This window comes from Piliocolobus tephrosceles, chromosome 7, assembly GCF_002776525.5.
Source record: "Piliocolobus tephrosceles isolate RC106 chromosome 7, ASM277652v3, whole genome shotgun sequence".
In the NCBI taxonomy this organism is placed as follows: domain Eukaryota; kingdom Metazoa; phylum Chordata; class Mammalia; order Primates; family Cercopithecidae; genus Piliocolobus; species Piliocolobus tephrosceles.
In genome coordinates this window covers 114475060-114499677 of record NC_045440.1, presented here as the reverse complement: position 1 = coordinate 114499677, position 24618 = coordinate 114475060, and positions in this window count along the sequence as shown.

The following is a 24618-nucleotide window of genomic DNA, read 5'->3' as shown; positions in this document are numbered from 1 at the left end:
TTTTTGAGAAAGTAAAAATTAAAAATACTATATAAATGCAACAGCAGTTTTTGGAAATGCAAAGACATCTGTCACAGAATTAGGATAAATCTCAGGTATTGTGGTACTTTCATATCTATTATTTTTTTAATATATTTTTGTATAACAGAGTTTTCAGAAACTGCTAAGAGGACAGACAGGGTAGGTGTCAAATTAACCTTTGGACTCAGCAGTAAGAAATTTGCTAGCAAGTTGAGAAATAGCAGTTTTAATGGAGTATTGATTTGGGATTCAAACTGATGAGATATATGCAGTAAGCAGGATGGAAGTAGGAATGTGAGTGAAAGGGAGTTGTGTGGATTGCCTGAGGTCCATGTGTGACCTTAAAGAGGCTATCCTTAGGGTAAATGGAAGAGTAGGCATTAGGTGAATTTGATTATTTGTTTGTAGGAAAATTAGCGTATTCCTGTGGTATGTTTTCAATTTACTCTGAGAAAGATATTAGCATAGTGATATTCTGTATCGAGGTGTTAATGTCATCCAAATGAGAAGTACATCAACAAAATGTTGAATTTAATACATATTTTAACTAACTGTATATAACTTTTTGAAGTATTTATTGTCAAATTGTACCTTTTTATATAATTTTGTGTATTGCATAGATATTTTTGTCACAGCCTTTATATGTCTACAGGAGTATCTAGAGGCAAAATAATATATGCTACCTACTGTCTTGATGTTAGTGGCACAGAACTGGTTTCCCGCTGGGCCCCAAAAAGGATCTTGAACTTACCAGAGGTCAATGTAAAAGAGGTTATATGTGACAAACAGACCCAGGCTAAAAATCAAGAATGGGTTTCAAAAAGAAAACAAAAGTCAACTAAACTTTATTGAGAGAAAATATAGCAAAATAAGAGATTCAAGGAAAACACATGTATTATTTCAAATATTATTTTGAGAAGAGGAAATCTTACATGACTATGGCTATCATTAATGCACATGTCTAACCTCTTCATAGTCATTGTAGCCTAATTAGCTAGGGTGATCTTATATTTGATGCATATTATTCTGTCTTTGAATTGTCTCATAGGACCAAACATGCATAGGGCTACACAGGCTGCAAATTTGGGCTGTGTTACATTTAAAATGCACATGCATATCTTGGTATGCTTTGTTTGAAGGACATAAAAAGTATTTTAAGAAATTTCGGGTTCGGGGCGCAGGCTCACGCCTGTAATCCCAGCACTTTGGGAGGCTGAGGAGGGCAGATCACGAGGTCAGGAGATCGAGACCATCCTGGCTAACACTGTGAAACCCCGTCTCTATTAAAAATACAAAAAAAAAAAAAAAAAAAAGAAAGAAAGAAAGCCGGTTGTGGCGGGCGCCTCTAGTCCCAGCTACTCGGGAGGCTGAGGCAGGAGAATGGCGTGAACCCGGGAGGTGGAGCTTGCAGTGAGCTGAGATCATGCCACTGCACTCCAGCCTGGGCTACAGAGCAAGACTCTGTCTAAAAAACAAACAAACAAACAAAACAAAACAAAACAAATTTCGAGAAAATGATGTATTAATAATGATATATCTGTGAGTGCAATACGTACACATACACATACATATTCATATACGAGTATACCAAAATGTATATACATGTTTATATTATATGTGCCTATATGTATTATAAGCATGTATACACTATATATATGTGTATGGATATGTGTGTGGGTGTATCTCCTGAAAGACTCAGAGAGCTTTCATAAGAGATTAAAAACAATATAAAAATATACTCCCTGCCAAAAGTATATTTTGAAAATTATCATGCTAGGACAATTAATCTAAATATTTTGATTAGATAATTATCTGCTATTTCTTCCATCTTTTGAGCGTGAATGAAAGTATAAATACAGATCATTTAGCACATAGCTAGTAGCAGAGAATGTGATCATTTCTATTCTATAGTACCTGCAGTTTTGTACAAAAAGCTCTTGATTTCACATTGATTAATTGTTCTTATCTTCCACCATAGGGTTCTTAATCCACTTTTTGTTGATTTTGGCTTTAGATTATTACTTGGTAGAGTTTACCACCTATCCAAACTCCCTGTAAGAAAAGCCTGCATTTTATGACTCTTCTATAGTTAGCTAATTTTTAAAATTTAGATCTCTTTCAAATTTGTCTTTATGCATGCAGCAAAATATGATTGGTCATCTTGACAGTTTATTGTGTTGTACTTGTGAAAAAGTTATTCCCTAAGTATTCCATCTTATAGTTGTATTTCTGTTTTATGACTTGATTAACAGCATCTCTCTTTGACCCATGGCTAAAACATACTTTTTCCACTAGTTCTAAGTTGAGTTTTTAGTATATCAATTATTGGTTTCAAGAGTTTATGAGTTTATGTTTCTCTAATCACATAATTTAAGGTGACAGCTTAAATTAAAATACTTTTTAAAGAAAATTATCCCAAAGAACATGATTAGGAGATTTGGAAAAGGGAAACTAGATTTAAAAAAGCAAATCCTATTTGTATTGTTCATCTAGGGACAATTGGGCAGAGCACGGTGGCTCAAGCCTGTAATCCCAGCACTTTGGGAGGCTGAGACAGGCGGATCACGAGGTCAGGATATTGAGACCACCCTGGCTAACCCGGCGAAACCCCATCTCTACTAAAAAATACAAAAAACAAAAACAAAAACAAAAGCAAAAAACTAAAAAAAAACAAACTAGCCGGGCAAGGTGGTGGGCGCCTGTAGTCCCAGCTACTTTGGAGGCTGAGGCAGGAGAACGGGGTAAACCCGGGAGGCGGAGCTTGCAGTGAGCTGAGATCCGGCCACTGCACTCCAGCCTGGGCGACAGAGCGAGACTCTGTCTCAAAAAAAAAAAAAAAAAAAAAAAAAATCTAGGGACAATTGGAATTCAACATCCTTTAGGACTATCTGAGGAACCAAAAATGGATCTCAGAATTGTCTACCTGACACATAGAAAAGAGTATTTGTCACTGACTCTTTTTCCCATTGATCAATAGTTATTCCCAGGGTTTCACATCCTTGCATTTTTAGGTTCGACAAAGGTTCCTGCGGAGACTAATGCAAAAAGTTTTACTCACCAGGAAGACATCTTTAAGACAGAAAGCTACAGATATCTGTTGCAGTTGAGGAAAGGTGCTGCTTCCAGACTATACTGAATTGAAACCTATTGCCAAAGCAATGGCTGGAAAAAAATGAAGGCTAAGAAAATATGAGATATTTATTAATTTCCTACAGCCTAGTTTCCTTCTTTTGTCCTTTAGATATACTCATTTCCCATATAAAATCCAATTTATTAATATATATGTATATATCTACATCTGTAATATATACATGCATGTATAAACATGTATATGTTCACATATACACACATGTGCATATATATACACACATATATGTGCAACTTTAGGAATGTAACAGAGAAGCATTTTTAAGTGTGGAATATACTGCTTCCAGTATGTGAGGAAGCCAACTATGCAATGGATCCATTTTTAGTAGTTATAATGTAAGGGGTTCAAAGGCTTGTCCTTTACTACAGACAATACATCCTAGTACCCCCAACTCACTGAACCCACAAAATTTCATGTGTGTGTATATATATGCACATATGACAACAATGCTGTTTTCACCTCCTCACCTTTTGTCCATTGTAGTACCTCTTTGCTATAAATTTGTTCCTTATTTCTGAGGGCTATTACATAAAATCATATACCAGTAATTAGACATTCCTTATAATTGCAATAGGGATGATGGCAGTCGTACTTTGTACACATAAGACAAGTAATTTCTGGAATTTATGATTCCCAGAAGTATGAATCTCTGTCTTTTACAGGATAGATATGTTCTATTATAATTAACCTGAGACTGAATGTTGGCTTGTTTCATTAAGGAGTAGCACCATATTGAGTAGACTGAGTTGTTTAACTGCTGACAGTTTGGACAATCAGCAGTGGCAGTAGCATGACCAGCATTTGTGAGAAGGTCAGCATCCTGTAAAGTCTATGTATAACTTCTATCACTGTATCAACTCTGTTTATAATACTATTATACAACCATTGGGTTGTGTAATAATAATAAAAAAAAGACTAGTTCATAACCACTGGCCTAGTTACATGTACTAAGTATCTACAATTATTTTTTGTAGGGATTTCCATAGATTTCACAGATCTCTCTGCCCACCTGGTCATTGAGTGATTCTTCTGCATACAGTATGAGATGTGTTTGCTTTCTGTCAATTAAATAGGGCCCTCTGTATATCTCTTTCCCATACATTCCTGCCCTGATATCAAATTTTTACCCTTTCAACTCCGAACAAGTCAGTCAATCCATTTACTATTTCCCTTGAGTCCATCTACCTCTGAATTTCAGGGAAATTCTCTCTCTATACAAACTAATTTGCTAAGAGCAGTACTTGCAGACCTATGGGAGATGTTCCCTTCCTTTCTGTCCTTCAGGTTAAAGCTGAGTGTCCTTGCTGTGTGGGATAGTCCATTTTTAGCAGCACAAGCCTATGGAGCCAACAAATTTATGCACCAGGTCCAAGATTCTTCTTCTTCTGTTGGTTGTTCATATGAAACTTGCCAAGAGTAAGTAGATGTGAGCTGATGTTGGAGCAACAGAGATCGGTGACTTGGGAGTCTGGAGTATCTGTTAATACAACTTACGCATTAGCCTCTGAACATTCTCAGGATCAGCACTAGATGCACCGACTCCATTATATAATTTCTGTAAAGTTTACCTGACTTTATGAGTGTGTGCTTCTGATAATATTTAGATCCTGATTGACAACTTTGAGCACATAATTACTTAACATCGAATAAATGTAATTGGTACCTCTCTGGGCCTTGCAACAAGCTGAGAACTTCATTCTTCATAGTGAGCCGTTCTCTACTATAAAGGACTCTTACCTCAGACATGTACTAAGTACGTAAAATTATTTTCCGTAGGAATTTTCATACATTTCACAGATTTTCCTTCATAACCTAGATGTAGGGTCCAGCCCTATAGGGCTTAGCGGGTGTTCTCCCCGTGTGCAGAGACTAGAAATTGTAATAAATAGACACAAGACAAAGAGATAAAGAGAAAATAGCTGGGCCCAGGGGACCACTACCGTCAAGACACAGAGACCAGCAGTGACCCCAAACGGTGTCATAATTACTGTCAATAAATATCAGTGGGAACACTGATATTTATTGCATAAAAGACAAGAGGGCAGGGTAAGGAGGGTAACTCTTCTATGTGATTGACAAGGTGAAGCATGTCACCTGATCACAGGGCAGGGGGCCCTTCCCTCTTAGGTAGGTGAAGCAGAGAGACAGAAGGCAGCATATGTCAACATTTTCTTCTATGCACTTATAAGAAAGATCAAATACTTTAAGATTTTCACTATTCCTTCTACCGCTATCTACTACGAACTTCAAAGAGGAACCAGGAGTACGGGAGGAACATGAAAGTAGACAAAGAGCGTTACCATTGAAGCACAGCACCACAGGGAGGGGTTTAGACCTCTGGATAAAGGTGGGCAGGCCTGGATAATATCCAGCCTTCCACAGGAATCTAGTGGAGCAGAGTGTTCCCTGACTCCTCCAAGGAAAGGAGACTCCCTTCCGCGGTCTGCTAAGTAACTGGTGTCTTCCCAAACACTGGCTTTACCGTTTGACCAAGGAGCCCTCCAGCGACCCTTATGTGAGTGTGGCAGAAGGCTCACCTCTTGCCTTCTAGGTCACTTCTCACAATGTCCCTTCAGCACTTGACCCTATACCCAATGGTTAGTCCTAGGTTATATTAGTAATTCAACAAAGAGTAAAATTAACTGCTAATGATTAATGTTTATAGTAATGATTGATAATTGTCCATGATCATCTCTATATCTAATTTTATTATGACTATTCTTATTCTAACTATTTTCTTTATTATATTGAAACAGTTTGTGACCTCAGTCTCTTGCCTCGGCACCTAGGTAATCCTCCGCCTATGCATAGAGATACTCATAGCACTATTAGATCTACTTTAGGAGATGGTCCAAGTGGAAGGGCTGCTTGTACCACAGCTTGAACTTACTAGAAAGTCTTCTATTTTTCTGAACCCTATTCAAAACTGGCAGCTTTAGAAATGTGGTAGTGAAGCATTTTTAATTGTGGAATATACTGCTTCCAGTATGCAAAGAAGCCAACCACGCAATGTATCTATTTTTTAGTAGTTATAAGATAAGAGGTTCAAAAGCTTGTTGTTACTACAGACAATACATCCTAGTACTCTCAGCTCAGTGAACCCATAAAATTTCATCAAAGTGTTATTATCTGTCTATGTGGATCTTAAGCATCCAGCGAAGATGCAACTTTCTGCTCACCGGGTGTGCTTGCTTAATGTCAACAAACAGTGTACCAGAATCATGTTCTGCAGAATTCTGAAATGACCAAGTTCTCTTTGGATAATGTGAAGGAGAATTAATATGGCCTAAGAGCAAAACAGTTAATATTCTCTTCTAGGAAACACAAAGTAGTTTAGATTTTCTTTGTGGATAAGGATTGAGAATACATTGACTTGATAAATACTATTTTTTATCATGTCCCAGAGACAAAACTCATGTGTTCAAGTAAAAATGCCATAAAAGGAACATATAATTCAAGGCTGAATAGAATTTAGTGAAGACTATGGTAGTCTAAAATAATCCGCCATAATTTATCTTATTCTTGAAGGATATATAACTGGATTGAATAATTACATAATAGAGAACCATCTTTTTATATTTTATTCATTGAATATGTCACTACTTTCATACATTATACAAGGGATAAAATATTTCTTCTATTTTAATACGATGGCTGGAAGGTGGGTGGATTAATTTTCACTTGAATGCTTCTATTGAAATTATTCTTACTTTACAGATCAGGCATAATATGAGGAGTCTGACAGGTGCCAAGTTTAAATATCCAATTCTGAATCTGGTGATTTGAAAGTAACTACCGAATCAAAGATTGAAACATATTGGACCTGCTGTGAAACAGACTTCAGTCAAGATTATTTTAATAATTTTAGTCATAATGGTATTTCAGCCCCTCTGATTTATTTGTTCTTAATCATATCTTGTATTCCAATGCCTTCTAGAGTTTAGGTATCCTCTTTCATAGCCTAAATGTTATAAATGTCTGAAAGTTATTTTTTGGTATAGTTTTGGATAAATGCTTATTTTTTAATCACTATGTTTGGTATTAATTCTCAAGGAAATCCAGCTTCTAGTCAACTGCACATTCATCCATCCCCTAGAAACACTATGTTCTATTAATTATTGCTCTGCTAATCAAAATGTGATATGTCAGCAGCAGTAGCATCATATGCGAACTTGTTAGAACTTCAGAATCTCAGGTCCCAAATCAGATATCTTGAATTATCATCTATATTTTTAAAAATATTCTCATATAATTTATATAATTTTTAAAGTTTTAAAATCACTATAATAGCGAATATCACAAATTTCTGTAGTTGAAAGCACCTGGGCTTCTATTTCAATCTTGCTGTCCATTAGAATAACTTCAACCATTTTTCTCAAATAATGAGTTCTGCTACTTAGAGTCTACTAATATGGAATTCTATAATTCTTAGGTTCCTGATTACTAAGAAGCTTAGTTCCATGGTACCATGCTCTAGTATCAACTTTGGCCTAAAGAGGAGAGCTACTCATGAGCTTTTTAAGACAATTGTTTCAGTGTGTTATTATAAATTCATTCTATTATTTTCACCTCTGTGAGTCTTTTGATTGCTTTCTCATCACTTAGGCAAGAAAATTCTAGCATTTACTGCAGGACATTTTCATGTGTTACATTTTAAGTAATTATTCCTAGAGTGTATTCCAATAAATTCCATGTTATTTAGTCAGAACTTTAAGTCCTGATTCACAAAAAATATCTCACATATCAACAAATGCCCTCCCATGTCCTTAGCATTGAACTGGAGATTCTAGCCAGTGCAGTAAGGGGAGTTAAGAAATCAAAGAGGATTCAGACATGTTTTAAAAGGAAATAAAGCTGTTTTTATTTGCAGACAACATGATTGTCATTTTAAAAACAAGTATGATTGTTAAAGTGCTACTAGAACTAACACATGATTTAAAAAACTATTAAGTGTAAAAGAACAATAAAATTGATTTTGCTTCAAAATATTAGCAACATTTACTGGGGGTCATATTTTAAAACAACACTGTTTATAATAAGACCAAAAATAATACATGTAAATAAACTTAAAAAAAAAAAAAAAAAAAAAAAACAAGTACAAGGCCTTATGTTTGAATCTATAAAACATAACGGGCGTAACTAAAGACTATCTAATTAAATAAAATATATACCATTAGGGTTTATATACCTTAAAGATAAATGAACTAAACTTTTTAATTTAAAGGCAGAGGCTGGCAGATAAATTTTAAAAACATATGAAACCAATACATATCGTCTACAGAAGACTCACTTTAGATCCAATTAAACAGATAGGTTGAGAGTAAAAGAATGAGAAAATATATTCAGTGCAAATGGTAACCATTTAAGAGCTAGAATGGCTAAACTAATATCAGAACAAAATAGACCTTAAGTTAATTTTTTTTATTTACAGGGGACAAGTTATATAATAATAAAATTCAAATCCATCTTGAAGATATAACAACTATGAACATATATACTCCAAAAAATAGTCTCAATGCGTATGAAATGTACATTGAGAGAGTTGATGGGATAAATTGTTCTGTGATAATAATTGGAAACTTTAATACCCCACTTTTCATAATGAGTAGGACTAAAGAGAAAAGTTAATAAGGAATAGAGGATTTGAGCAACAGTAAAAAACAAGTAGACCTAAAAGACATATGCACGGTACCATGCAAAAACAGAATACATTTTTTTAATTGCACATGGAATATCTTCCAACATAGATTACATATTAGGACACAAAACATTACTCCATAAATTAAAAAGTTTGAAATCTTACAAAATATCTTCTTTAGCTCAAATGGGATAAAAATAGATATCAATAAAATAAAGAAAGCTAGAAAATTAACAAATAGGTAGATTTTAAACCACACACTTTTAAACAACTAATAATTCAAAGAATAAATCACTGGGAAATTTAAAAAATACTTTGAGATGAATAAAAATGAGAATACAACCTACCAAAATTTATATGATGCAGTTGAAGTAGTGCTAAGAGGGACATGCATAGCTATAAAGGCTTGTATTAACAAATAAAAAAGAATTTTAAATCAATACTTACCTTTACAATTTAAATAACTAGAAAAATTACAAACTAAATACAAAATTATTTGAAGAACTAAAGTAATAAAGATTAGTTCAGAGTTAAATGAGGTAAAGAAAAGAAAAACAATTGAGAGAATCAACAAAATCTAAAATTAATTATTTGAAAAGATCATTAAAATGACAAAACAAGGTAGGTTAATGAAGGAGAGAAGAAAATTATTAAAATTATGTATGAAAATGAGGTTATAACTGACTTTTTAAAAATAAATGACAAAATAATACTATAAACAATTCTACAGCAATAAGTTAGATAATGTACATGAAATGGATGAATCTTTAAAATATACAAAAGTTCTAAATGAACTCTAGAGAAGATTAAAAATCTGAACATACCTACAAGTAAACAGATTGAACGAATCATCAAAAGCCTTTGATGAATAAAGGCAGATGAACATACATTTCACTCATAAATTTTACCATTGTTTTAATGGATAATTAACACAAATTCTTCTCCAACTTTCCAAAAAGTAGAAGATAAGGGAATGTTTACTATCTAATTCTATAAGGCTAGCATTACTTTGATACAAAAGACAAAGACATTTCAAAAAGAACACTGCAGAACAATAATGCTTATGAGTACAGACTCATAAATCCTCAACAAAATATTAGCAAACCAAATGCAGTAACATACTAAAATCATTAAACACCATAACCAAGTGGGATTTATTCCAAATATGCAAGATTTTTTTTTTTTTTAATGTTGATGCCTCCAACTTTAGTGCTTGTTCTTTTGATGTTATATCTAGGAATTCATTGCAAAATCACGAAAGCACAAGCAATAAAGCCGGAGAGCTCAACATACAAAATTAATCAATGTGACATACCACAGTAATGGACTAATATAAACCACATGATAATCTCGGTTGATGCAGAAAAATCATTTGAGAAAACCAGCATTCTATCATTAGTAGAAAACAATAACAACAACAGCAAAACCTGACAAACTGAGAATAGGAGTTAACTTTCCAAATCTAATAATGAGATGTAGGAAAAATCCATGGCTATCATCATACTCAATGGTCTAAGAGCTAAAAGTCTTTCTTTTAAATCAGGAACAACACAATGATGCCTGATTTTTACTACTTCTATTCAACATTGTGTTGGTAGTTATAACCAGATAAATTAAACAAGAAAAAAAGTAAAAATACATGTTGGGAAATAGAAGAAAAGACGAATAGCTAACTTATTCACAGATGACACGAATATATCTATTCCAAAAAATTCCAAACATTCCAAAGAATTCACAAAACTTGGAGCTAAGAAAACAAATTCAGCAGAGTTACATGATACAAAATCAACTCACACAGATAAGCTGTGTTTTTATAAACTAGCATGAATAATCCAAAAATGTTAAGTTCATTTACAGTAGTATCCAAAGAAATAAAATACCTCAGTATCAATTTAACCAAGAAGGTAAAAGACTTACACAGCATAAACTACATTATAATACTGAAAACAATGTTAAAAATTTGAAGAAATAGAAAAATATCTCATGTACATGCATTGGAAAATTAATATTATTAAAAGGGAAACACTACCAAAAGTGATTTACAGATTCAATATAATCCTACCCAAATCCAAATGACGTTTTTTGCATCAATGGAAAATGAATCAAAATTCATATGAAAAGGGACCCCAGAAAACTAAAGATATATTGAAAAAGACAAAGTTGGTAGGCTCACACTTCTTAATTTTCAATCTCACAACAAAGCTACAGTTATTAAAATGTTGTGGTATTGGCAACAAAATAGGCCTTTAAAATAGTGGAATATAATTGAAATTCCTGTAGGAATTTCATTCCTTTATGACAAATGATTTTTCACAAGGGTGGCACTACCATTTAAAGAGAAAATAATAGTCTCTTCAACAAATGTTGTTAGAACAATTGCAATTCCATATTCAAAAGAATGAAGTTGTGTCCTTACTTGACACCATATATAAACATCAACTTAAAATGAATTTATAAAAATAAATTTTAAGGGCTAAAACTATTAAACTTTAAGAAGAAAACATATGAGTGAATATTTATGACCTTGAATTCAATAATATATTCACAGATAGTGTATAATAAAAGCACAAGAAACAACCACGATATATAAATTTGGTTTCATTAACATTAGGAACTTTTGTGTATCAGAAGGCATTATCTAAAAAGTGAAAGGGCAATTTCTGAAGTGGAAAAAAAAAAAGATATGCATATATCTCATAAAGGTCTAGAATTCACATTATATGAATAATGTATGCATTTCAACAGCAGATATAAAAACTAAATTAAAATTTGGCAATGCAATTTCAAAGACATTTATTCAAAGAAGATTTCAAGTGATCAGAAAATGCATATACATGCTCAACATTATTAGCTGCAAGAAAATGCAATGCAATCACACAATGAGATACCACTTCAAACCCACTAGGAACATTATAAATAAAACAAAATGGAATGTAAGCGTTGAAATGGAACACTTGCAGTTTTTTGGCGGAAATGTAAAATTGTACAGCCACTGTGAAAAACATTTTGGCAATACCTCAAAAAGTTAAACCTAGACTTACCATATAATCCGACAATTTTATTTTTAGTTTTATACCCAAAATAATTAAAAATAGGTACTCAGACAAACACTTCAACACTAATGTTTTTAGCTGCTACATTTTTTTTTTTTTTTTTTTTTTTTTTTTTTTTTTTTTTTTTTTTTTTTGAGACATAGTCTCGCTCTGTTGCCCAGACTGGAGTGCAGTGGCATGATCTTGGCTCACTGCAAGCTCCATCTCCTGAGTTCACCCCGTTCTCCCTGCCTCATTCTGCAGGGTAGCTGTAAACAACATATTTCTAAATAACACATTTATCAAAAAAATAAAAAGACATTTCCAGATAATTCTAAAATATTTTGAACTAATAAAATATAATTAAAATTTATCAAAATTTATTGAATGCAGCATAAGACATGCTTAGAGGAAAATGTGTAAATTGAATGCATATATTTGAAGAGAAGTAAGACCAATAGTCTAAGATTTCACCTTAGGGAACTAGATAAATAAAAGCAATTTAAGAAATAGAAAATAGTAAAAATTAGAGCAGAAATCAATACATTAACAGCAGGAAAACAAATGTCTTACTCTACAGACATCTACAGACATTGAAAGGAAAATAATGCAATATTATAAACAACTTTACTACTCCAGATTTTATAACTTAAATAGATCAATTCCTTGAAAGTCACAAACTAACAAAATCATGAAAGAAGTAAAAATAGCCCTAGATCTATTTTTAATTGAATCAATAATTTGTAACCTAACAAAAAAGAAATCATAAAATTCTAGGTGGATTTATTGCTGAAGTATACCAAATATTTAATGGATAAATCATACCTATTTTTTGTACAATCCCTTCCAGAAAACAGAAGCAGAGGGAACATTTTCTAATTCACTTAATTAGGTCAGCAGTACCCTAATATCTAAATCAGATAAAGACATTACAAGAATGAAACACGTAGACCAATACCTTATGCACATAGGCACAAAAGTCCTTAACAAAATACTATCAAATTAAATACCACATTTATAAGATGATTTATTTAACTTGATTATTTGGGATTTTTTCAGACATAAAAGGCTGGTAACTCAACAGTTACAAATGAATGAATGTAATATCTACTTTATCATTAAGCTAAAGAAGATAAGTCATTTAATCCTATGAACAGAAGCAGAAAAGCAATTGATAAAATCCAACACCCATTTTTGATAAAATCCATAGCAAACTGAGAATAGAGAGGACTTTCTCAACTCGATAAACAATATCTATAAAAATTTTGGAACTAATGTTATACATTATAGTGAGAATCTGATATGTTTTCTCTAAGATTGAGAACAAAGCAAGAATGTCCTCTCATAGCACTCTCATTCAACAATGTAGTACACCTGTTTTATTTCCAAGTTTTGAAAATAAATTAAATGTTCATATTTTGATCAATTCTTTGGGATTTTCTACATAGAAAATCATACCATCTGCAAGTACAAGCAGCTTTAGTTTTTCGTTTCTTTTCCAATCAGAATGCTTTTTATTTTATTCCTTCTTTTCCTTATCATTTTATGTAAGATTTCTAGTACAGTGTTCAAGAACTAAAAGACTCAATATGTTTAAGATATTGATTTTTATTATCTTGATCTATAGATTCAATGCATTCCCACCCAAAATCCCATCAAGCTGATGTGTTAATATTGACAAACTTATTTCAAAGAATATGTGGAAAAGCAAAACTCATAGAATAACCAAAACAATAATAAAGAACAAAGTTGGAGGACACACTATACTCCACTTGAAGACTTAATGTGAAGCTACAGTAATCACATAAATTAATTGAATAGGATAAAGAGCAAAAAGGGAGGATCTCCAAGATGCGTAATCAATTGATTGCTAACAAAGGTTCAAAGGCAATACGATGGTGAAAGAATAGTCTTTTCAACAAATTGTGCTGGAAAAATTGTTGACAAGTATGTAAAATTTGTCTCACACATAGACACAGAATTTACATATTTTACAAATATTAACTAAAAATGATTTAAAGACCCAAATATAAAAATAAAAATAATAAATCTCTTCTGGGAGAAAATATTGTAGAAGATCTGTATTTTAGTTTTTTGATAAGTTTCTAGATACAACACCAAAAGCACTATCAATGAGGGAAAAATTAAGTTGGAAAATTTAAAAATTTAAAAAGTTTTGTTTTACAAAAGACAATGTTAAAAAAAGTGAAACACCAAGAAATAGTAGAAAATATTTTCAAGATACATATTTGATAAAAAGTTTGTATCTGAAATACACAAAGAACTTTCACATAGAAAAATAAGAAAAAAATGAAACAACTTAAAAATGGGCAAAGGATCTGAATAAGCACAACTACAAAGAATATATATAGATGACATCTAGACATGTAAATAGATTACAATATCATTTGCCATCTTAGAATTGCAAATTAAAACAACAATTTAATACTAGTATACGTACCTATTAGGATGGCTAAAATTTGAAAAACTGACAACACTGAATGTTGGCAAGGATGCTGAACGATAGGAACTCCCATTCACTCCTGCTAGGAATACAATATTGTACGGCTCCTTTGGAGAAGGGATTGAGAGTTTCTTATGAAACTACAAAATCTTACCGTATGATCAGACAACTGAACTCCTAAATATTTATATAACTAATTTTAAAACATATATTCACACAAAAACCTGCATGCGAATGTTTGTAGAATCTTTATTAAAAATTGTCAAAACTAGAAGGATCAAATATGTTCTTTAATAGGTTAGTGGATAGACAAGTATGGTGAATTCATACAATAGAATATTATCCACTAATAAAAATAATAAGCTATTAAATCATTCAAAGACATAGATAGGCCTTAAATATATATTGGTAAGGTGAAAGAAGCAAGTCTGAAAGACTGCTACGTGCATCCAACAAATTATGAGACATTCTAGAAGAGGTGACATAATGATTATATTTAATGCTGTATCCTGGATGGAATCCTGGAACAGACAAAGAACATAAGTGAACACTAAGAAAATCATAAGAAGAAGATATGGATCTTAGTAAATAATAATGTATCAGTATTTGTTGATTAGTTGTGATAAATGTACTATACTTGCTGAAGAGGTTTAATAGGGGAAACTAGGTATGTGGCATATGAGAATGTTCTTTCTTATCTTTGCAAATTTTCTTTAAATATAAAATACAAAAGGTTATTTAAATAACCCACATATTATAAATAAATATGAATTACATTATTATGCCTTAAGCTGCTGTAAAGGATTGTTTTTCCCATGGATTTTCCATCAGTGTATTTAATATTCATAGAAACACTCAAGATTATCCATGTTCTCTGCAGTGGGAGGCAAATGTCAGTGAATAGTAACTAAATTACTAAAATGATAAAATTTCCATCTTAATGTGTGATTATGATAATAATAAGTATTATTATTGCAACTATTTTGAGTTTACTGTATGCTTTATCATTCTAATTAATTTATACTATAATATTATCACTGATTCACTAGAACAGCTGTATGAGTTACAGTATTGATACCTTCATTAAAACAGTTTTTTAAATATATAAAATTTGTACATTTTTATGGGGTACATGTGACATTTTGGTGTATGCATAGAATATGTAATGATCAAGTCGGGGTACTTAGGGTATTCCTCACCCAGCATATTTATCATTTCTATGTGTTGGGAATGTTTCAAGTCCTCTCTTCTAGCTATTTTGAAATATACACTATGCTGTTATTATAGTCACTCTACTCTGCTATTGAATATTGGAACTTATTCCTCCTATTTAACTATATTTGTACCCATTAACAAAACCCTCTTCATCACACTTCCTCCCAACACACACACACACACACACACACACACACACACACACACACACATCCCAGTTTCTGATTATTATTCTATTCTCTACCTTGATGAGATAAACCTTTTTAGCTCCCACATACGAGTGAGAATATGCAATATTTGTCTTTTTGTGCCTGGCTTATTTCACTTAACATAATAAACTCCAGTTTCAACCATGTTACTGCAATTGACAGGATTTTATTCATTATTATGGCCAAGAAGTATTCAACTGTGTATGTATACCATATTTTATTTATCCATTCATCCATTGATGGACACTTACGATAATTCCATAGCTTTGCTGTTGTGAATAGTGCTGCAACAAACAGAGGGGTGCAGGAATACCTTTGATACCCTGTTTTTCTTTCCTTTTAATAAATACCCAGTAGTGGGATTGCTGAATCGTAGGGTAGTTCTATTTTTAGTTTCTTAGGATATCTCCATATTGTTTTTCATAATGTCTATACTAATTTACATTCCCAAAAAAAGTGTATGAGAGTTCCCTTTTCTCTGCCTCTTTACTAGCATGTTGTTTTTAATGGTTTTAAAATAATAATCATTTTAACTGGGGTAAGATTATATCTCATTTTGGTTTGGACAGGTATTTATCTGATGATTAGTGATGTTGAGAATTTTCTAATATATTTGTTGACCATTTATATCTTCTTTTGAGAAATATCGATTCATATCCTTTGCCTACTTTTTAATGACATTGTTAGTTATTTGCTATTGAGTTCCTTACATATTTTGAATATTAGTCCCTTGTCAGAAGACTAGTTTGCAATTTTTTTCCATTCAACAGATTGTCACTTCACTCCATTGTTTCCTTTGCTGTGCAGAAGCTTTTTACTTTAATATAGACCAATAGAGCAGAATAAAGAACCCAAAAATAAATCCACTTTTTTATATAAATTTTTTTTTAAAAAAAGATGCTGAGAACATCCACTGACAAACAAACACCCTTTTTAATAAATGTTACTGGGAAAACTGGATATCCATACGCAGATGTATATCTTGCATTATATATAATGTATTATATATAATATAAAAATCAACTCAAAGTGGATTAAATACCTAAATATAAGATACAAAACTATAAAGCTACTAGAAGAAAACATAGAGGACATACTACAGGATATTGGTCTATGCAAAGATTTTATGGCTAGGACTTCAAAAGCATAGGCAACAAAAACAAAATAGGCAAATGATACCCTCATTTTACAGAAAATGAAGGGAGCCACTGGGAACTTAAACATTATGTACCTATCAAGTAGCAAGTCATGTAAGATGTGTTAGCATCAGACTACTATGAAAAATTTCTTTAGAAAACTCCTTTGATAAAAATATTACAACTAAATGACTGGCCAGAATCGGTGGCCCTCTGTTTATAGAAATCACTTTTTCAGTAACTTGAGGAGTGGCTTAGGTTTCAGGAATGTACACTTTTTGAAACATGACCTCAAGTCTACTATAGAATTCATGAAAAATTGTTCTTTTGAGTATGTGTTCATGTGAGGGTTTGTTCAGTCATGGCAGGATGACTATTAAAGGCTATGCTAAAAATCAGAAATATTAATTAGGTAATGGACATACAGAGCTTAGGTGTGTGGTCAGGACAGAAAAAGTGTTTTGAAATTTTTCTACCTGTAACTGAACACATGATGTAAAATATATTTTCCAGAAGAGGAAAAAAAAAAAAAAAAAAGTAGAGAGCCACTCTCAGCATCTTAGTTGAAAACAACACTAAGAGTGGAAGGAAGGCATATATAAATACTATGGCAAAAAAGTCGGTGATAGCTAAAAAATTTAGAATAAGAAGCAATGGAGAAACTGACTTTCAGGGTGGAATAAAAGCGTCCATATTTCTAATACTTCAAAGACGATAAGAAAAGAAAACTACTGCTGTAGTTAGCTTTGTCATGCTCATTTGGGTTAAGGTAAGGAAAGGATGAGGTAACAGGCTCTGAAAAGGTGGGAATAATGTAAGCCATTCTTTTGAGAATCCAGAGTATGAAAAGATTGTTAAAATTCAGTAGCAGAAAGGAGGCAGAGATTAGAGCAACTTCAGCCCATTTAATTTATAACTAAAGCTTGTGATTGTTGTTATGTAACTCATCCTTAAGTATCTTGACTTCATTTACATAAACACTATTGACCTGGGGAGAGAAAACTTTATATTCAGTACAATGCTAGCAATATGAAAAGACTACACATTTGCCACAGTTGAATTTTAAAAGAATTTTTAACTCAGCTATCCTTCGAGAAACAAGTGAGTCCTAACCTCCCTTACATCCCTGTCAAATTGAAGTCTGGAGCTTTTATGATATTTATAAGGGTGTCTTCCACCAGAAACAATAATATTGTTGGAATTACTGAATCTATTAAATGTTATCCTAACATTTTCTTATGTAGGCACATCAAGGGAAAGCATTAAAAATTACATTATAAAACTGCACAATTATAATATTTGTAGAACTATAAAAGAAAAAGAAAGGTTTATGTTACAAATTGGTTCTGTCTTTTTGTGTCTTAGGAACTGGCCTAAAGGGCCTTATGCATAATTACTTCAAATTTGTATTCTTAAACTTCTAATAATTCAGTGGCTAGAAACAGCATTCCATTTAGATTCTGGTGTTGGTGGTAATGTTACATCTTGTACTTTCAAAATATATCAGCATGAATTATCTCTGCTTGCATCTTGACAAAATCATTTTAAATACTTATGTCTGGAAGGTAATGTTAACCATGTCTGTGCACAACTAGATAATGATCACAATAAAGTGCCCCAGAGTTAAATATTTTATTTTGTTCTCTGTTAAGGAAACCCAAAATAGAAAGTCTCAAAAAATGTAATTGAAATATTTCAAAGCCAATTTCCATTTCCAATGGATTATCTTATCTATCCAAATCAATGTCAATTGCCTAAGAAAATCATTTGTATCCATTTCTTCAACAGAATCATAAACTTGCACTGTTTTACTATAACTTACATATCACTTTCTTTTAAATTAATAAGATGATGAGTTTATTCCCCTCCACTTCACAGAAACATTTAATTAACTCATCTTACCCAAATTATCTTGAGAAGTTTCTAGGTGAAGTGTTTCTAATATCCTCATTTTCTATCATATTCTATATTCAGCACTTTTATATGTTTATGCACACAATCGATGCTCCATTAATCTTGATAATAAGAGAGAAAAAATCAAATGCCATTTTTTATGATACATTCTTTTGTTCAAATGTTAGGGTTCTTAGAAATTTTGTCATTAAAGTATATTGTTTTTGTACTATTAATTGTACAAATACATATTCCATGTAATTTTTATGGTTTGCAAAACATCCAAATATATTTTTCCTGCATTAGTAACAAAATATATATAAAGTATAATTACGTTACTATGGCTAAATTTATATGGCTTTAATTTATATATTAAAACTCAGACTGATCTTTGACCCTTTTCATTCTTCTGTATTCACTATATCCACATATTAACACATCTTGTTGGAACTTCATTCAAAATATGTTAAAAATTATCTCATATCTTTTCAACACATCTGTTGTTTACCCTGACCTAGGCCACCATTAATTCTCAGTGAAATTACCGCAATAGTCTCATTACAAGAATAAACAACAGATTTTAGCCAGTAAATGGGACAAGAAAAATAAACTAAAAGTATAAAGACGAAAAAAATCAAAAAGTAAGATAGATTTCATTTAAGATGACATGCTTACGTTATATTAATCTTTAGAAATACACTAAATCTCTTTCTTCCCAAAACACAGCATAACAAAAGACTAGAGCTCATAAGCAAGGTCTAGTGTGACAGGTTCCCCCCTGGGTTACTGAAGGGTGTAGGCCCGCTGCTTGAACCTTAAAGGCCAGTCAGTGGGTCAAGGCCATGGGCTCTCAGGGACACCAGTCACTGGATTCTTAGGGACGCCAGGCAAGAAGCAATTGTCCCTGAGAACCGAAACATCCCAGTGAGTAGCTGAGAGCCTACCAAGGAAAACAGTCCCATCTCACACACACACAGTAGGCAAAAAGCCAGCAAATTAGCTTGAAAGCAGCTTAAAGATGAAAAGCGGAGGGACTCTTTAAAGCTGCCTGGCTGCTGCCCAGAAGTCTCCCACATGTAAGTATTAACCAACTCACCAAACCAGACTTGTCTGACTCATCTTTTGGTCTCCTTCCAATTTGGGATGGGGAGTCTTCCAATTTGGGACGGGGAATGTTACAATCCCAAGTTTTTCTCATAACACAAGGTTGGTAGAGCTACAGAATACACTACTAATGTGCATAATCAATTGAATTTCTATGTCCTCACAAGAAACAACCCATAACTTAACAAAGTAACTCAATTAAAAACATCAATAATGATAAAACAGTTTTAAACAGTTTTTTTCTTTAAATGGAGACCTGCAGCGTTGAAAATTACAACACATTGCCTAGATATATTAAACAAGAGGCATACATGGAGAAAAATACATTGGTTGAAAGTCTTAATAATTTTGAGATGGCAGTTCTCTAAACTGACGAAGAGATTTAATGAAATTCCTATAAAAATCCCAATAGCACTTTTTTATGGAAATTAACAAACTGATTAAAAACTATATATAAAAATGCAAATGATTTAGACCAAACTGAAAAGAAAAATTATTGAAAATCAAGAACTTACACTTTCAGGTTTCAAATATTCTAGGAAACCTAAATAATCAAGATGCTGTGATACTGACATTAGGACAGACATATAAAACAAGGGAACAGACTAGACATCGCAGAAATAAATGTGACATAAACCCATTAAAAGATGCTCACCAACATTGGTCATTAGGTACATGCAAACATACATATACAAACACACACACGTAATTAGACACATCTACACACTTACTACAATTTTTATTAAAACTAATGACAAAAATCAAATATTACAGTTGTGTAGAAACTAGAGCCCTCATACATTGTTGGCAGGAACATAAAATAATACAAACATTATAGCAAACAGGGTGGCAAATTATATATCCTCATGACAAGAAAAAAATTAAAAATCACTTATATGAGAAAAGATTGTAGGACAGCAGTGCGCAGTTACTCTCTTGCCCAAGGGATGTGCTAACTTTTCAACTGTTTCATATTATGCTCTGTGGGAATCTTTAACATACTGATACTCCACAGAACATCACACAGGCGATATATCAATGATAACATATTCATCAGAATGACTTAACTACAAGTTAACATCCAATTACAATGAATGTTAACAGTAAGACCCATGTTCACATGGAGGGGATAAAGTCTGAAAAAAGTGGTTTCCCCCATTTGTGAAGATTTCAGGAGTTCAAAGATCTGAATCATATTGCAAAACCCCTTCTAAGATTAAAACAAATAAAGTATTGTACTGTATCTCCCTTTGTCTCCAAGAAAGACAGCTAGTGCTGCTTTTCTTTTCCAGTTAAGGTATCACTATTCACGTATCCTGTCCCCTTAGGTCAGGTCTACCTGACATTAAATGGTGATACATTTCTTCACTCAACTACTGTTCATTTTCTTACTAAAAATATAGTGGATAAAGTAAATTTTTAAAATTTTTCTTCTATATAAGATCAAAAAATCTTGAGAAAAATCTATAAATTATAATCCTTACTCTCCAAATTTTGCAATCTCAGAAAGGTTGCTTTAAAACAATATTTAACTAATGTCTAACCCAATAGCTGACTCCTTACTATATATAACTATTACAATAGCTAACATTATAATAAACCCCTTCCTGGATTTCTACACTTCACCAAACTTCATCTCTATCATGAACCCAATCATTTGAGTTGCATCACTTTATTAACATAGGTATAATGTGCAGTTTCAAAATATACAACTTTCTAAAAAACGATAGTCTGGGCTGAGCATCGTGGCTCATGCCTATTATCCCAGTATTTTGGGAGACCAAGTCTGGTGGATTGCTTGAGCTCAGGAGTTAGAGACCATCCTGGACAACATGGTGAAAACCTGTCTCTACAAAAATTAGCCAGATGTGTTGGTGCACAACTGTAGTCTTAACTACTCAAGAGGCTGAGGTGGGAGAACAGATCATTTGAGGCTGGAAAATCAAGGCTTCAGTCAGCTGTGATTGCACCACTGTACTCCAGCCTAGGAAAAACAGTGAGACCCTTTCTCAAAAGAAAAGGTATTCTTATTTTCCTCTTTTTAAAAGAAACATCTTTGAATCATTGCAAAAGTAGGATTTTTAAGAAGATCTCACATGAACTTTCCATCTTTTTCTATTATCCACTACGGCCCTTTCTTAGAAAAGATTGGCCTTTCAGATTCAATGTGCATTTGGATTTATGCATTTTGAAAACGTGTGCCCCTAGAACAGATAACTACACGCCCCCTTTTCCAGGAGTATAAATTTTCCAGAAAATTTAGGAAAATATGTTAATGTGTAATTATTCAGATATATTATTTAAGGTATTTACATTAATGTTAAAGTTAGACTTCAAATACATGTTACATTTATTAATGTTACTTTGAGCTACAGCCTCTGACACCAGGGAAACAAGCACACTATTCTCATTGCACATCTAAAATCAAAGTTCCTGAAGTAAATTTTACATACCTGTCTGTAGTATGAACAAAAATCTAGTACTTTATGTTAGTTTCTCCTTTTGGGGTGAAAAGTATTACGGTGTGATTCCAAGAGCTTATGATGTGTGTTCATTACCTGGATATCCATACCATATCCAACTGTAATAAGTACATTTCCATCAAGTTATATATAGATGTCTACTAATTATTACATAATAAACATTGGAGAGTCTTTGTGCTACTAGCACAGGCTGTAAAAAGTAATGTGAAAGTCTGCATAAAATGTGATGCATTTTATACAAAGACAGGCCAGAATACATAGGCTTCTATTTTCAAAATTTGTCTTCTGGCAATGTTGATACATTTGTACCATTACATCTCTCAGGTAATTTTCAAGCATTTGCCTTTCTTTGTTATATAGATCTTCTCTTTCTAAAGGGATCAACTGGGATTAGATTTTTATCCTACTGCTAAAACATAAAGCAAAAAGGCCAAAAGTGATCTTATCTTTTCAGAGAAACGCACTTTAATAGCAGCAGCAGGTGCCTCTCTTTTCTGAGCTTCCCTTCACCTGAATGTGGTTCTGGTACTGAAAGGTATAGTATTTATTTTTTACGTAACATAGCCCTAATGTAAGCCAATTGCCTATCATGTGCTGTTACAAAGAAGTATTGATCCATTTTCCTGTTGAAGGAAAAGTTGCTATTTTTGGACTTATTGAGAGATGATATGTGGAATTCTAGTTTGATGCCTTCCTAAGGGATTTAAAGGTGATTTTTGCTTTAAAAGAGCAGAACAATATATATATATTTTTTTTTTTAATGAAACGTTTACTTGCTGGCTAAATCATAGATATTTTATTACTTAGCAATATTGTCTGTTTTTCTCTTTATTATAAAGACTCCTACATATATAATTATCTTGTTTGCTCAGAGGTATATTAATAAAGCAAAAAGGTATGTGTTAAACTAAAACTCAATGGTTTGAGAAGAAATTTCCTGACACAGTAGTTGAACAAAAGTCTTAGATTGTTCCATCTGAGCTTTCATAGATTACATGTTATTCTTATTATGAGTTTGTCATAAATGAACCTTGTAGTACTAGGGTGCTTTAGTTTACAGAGTCTAATGAGTTTGTAACACAATAAGAATGGAAATCTTCTTTTAAAAGTAGTTTATGTTTTAAAAGCACATCCTATCCTTTTATGATGTCATAGAGTTTAACAAAAATTTTATTAAAATTCACAAGGTTAAAATACGTTTATTAATTTAACAGTCTACTTTGATTCTGATAAGAGAAACTAAAAATTGTGACAATCCTAGGCAAAATGTACAGTAAGCTAAGTCAGATTTTAATGTAACCCCAAGTAGCTAATTTTCTTAGAACCCAAGAGTTAGCATAATATATTACTAGCATAAAAATTACAGGATTATTCTAGAAGTGCTGTTGTTTCTGGACCATGTTGGGGATTTTATTTCTAGTATTCCTACCATCAATTTTTACATTCATTCTGAATCTGTTTGGGTGACTGTGATTGTTAGTGCCAGTAGGTGTGTGCTAACTAGTAATATTGGAAGATGCTTTATCTTAAAGTAATGTAACTCTGCTATAGAAGAATAGTCTGTCCTCCAAAGAATTAGTGTATTATTATTAATAACTTTAAAATATTAAAGACATTCTCTTCTCCCCAAATGTCAGTATCAAACATCGTTTACTTCCTTACATCTTAGTTTCACATGCATTATCTCTAATTTTATAGCAAGTTTGAATTAGGCAGAGTCATTAATATCCTATCATTATAAATGATCATAGAGAGCTTTATTAACTTGCTAAGGTTTATACATCTAGTAAGCAAACAGTCAAGAATTAACATTTGGATTTTCTGATTTCTTGCCCAATGTGCCTTTCACGGTACCATGCAATATTTCAAATGAAGAATCACTGTTGTTGACTGTCCAAGATTAAATATGAATGAGAAATAAAAATAACCATAGAGGATGAGGGTGATAGTTTAAAAGTAAGTAAAATATTTTTATCTCTAAAAAGCTAATGAAGGAATACTATAAAAGTAACATTAGTAATTATTATATCATAATAATTAATATGTATATAATGTATCTTCTGTATGTATTTAGTATAAGTAAAATTTGTAAACTTACTTGGAACAAAATTTGAAGTTAGAGTTTAGACTTAATAGAAAATTTGCATGTTTTATATTGCTGTTGAAGACAATTTTTACACAAAACCTTTCCCAATCCTTTTTCTCGCTTCTGCCTGCCAAGCAAACTGAAAAACCAAAAGTCCACTTTCTCAGTTTCCTTTACTTTCACGGAAAC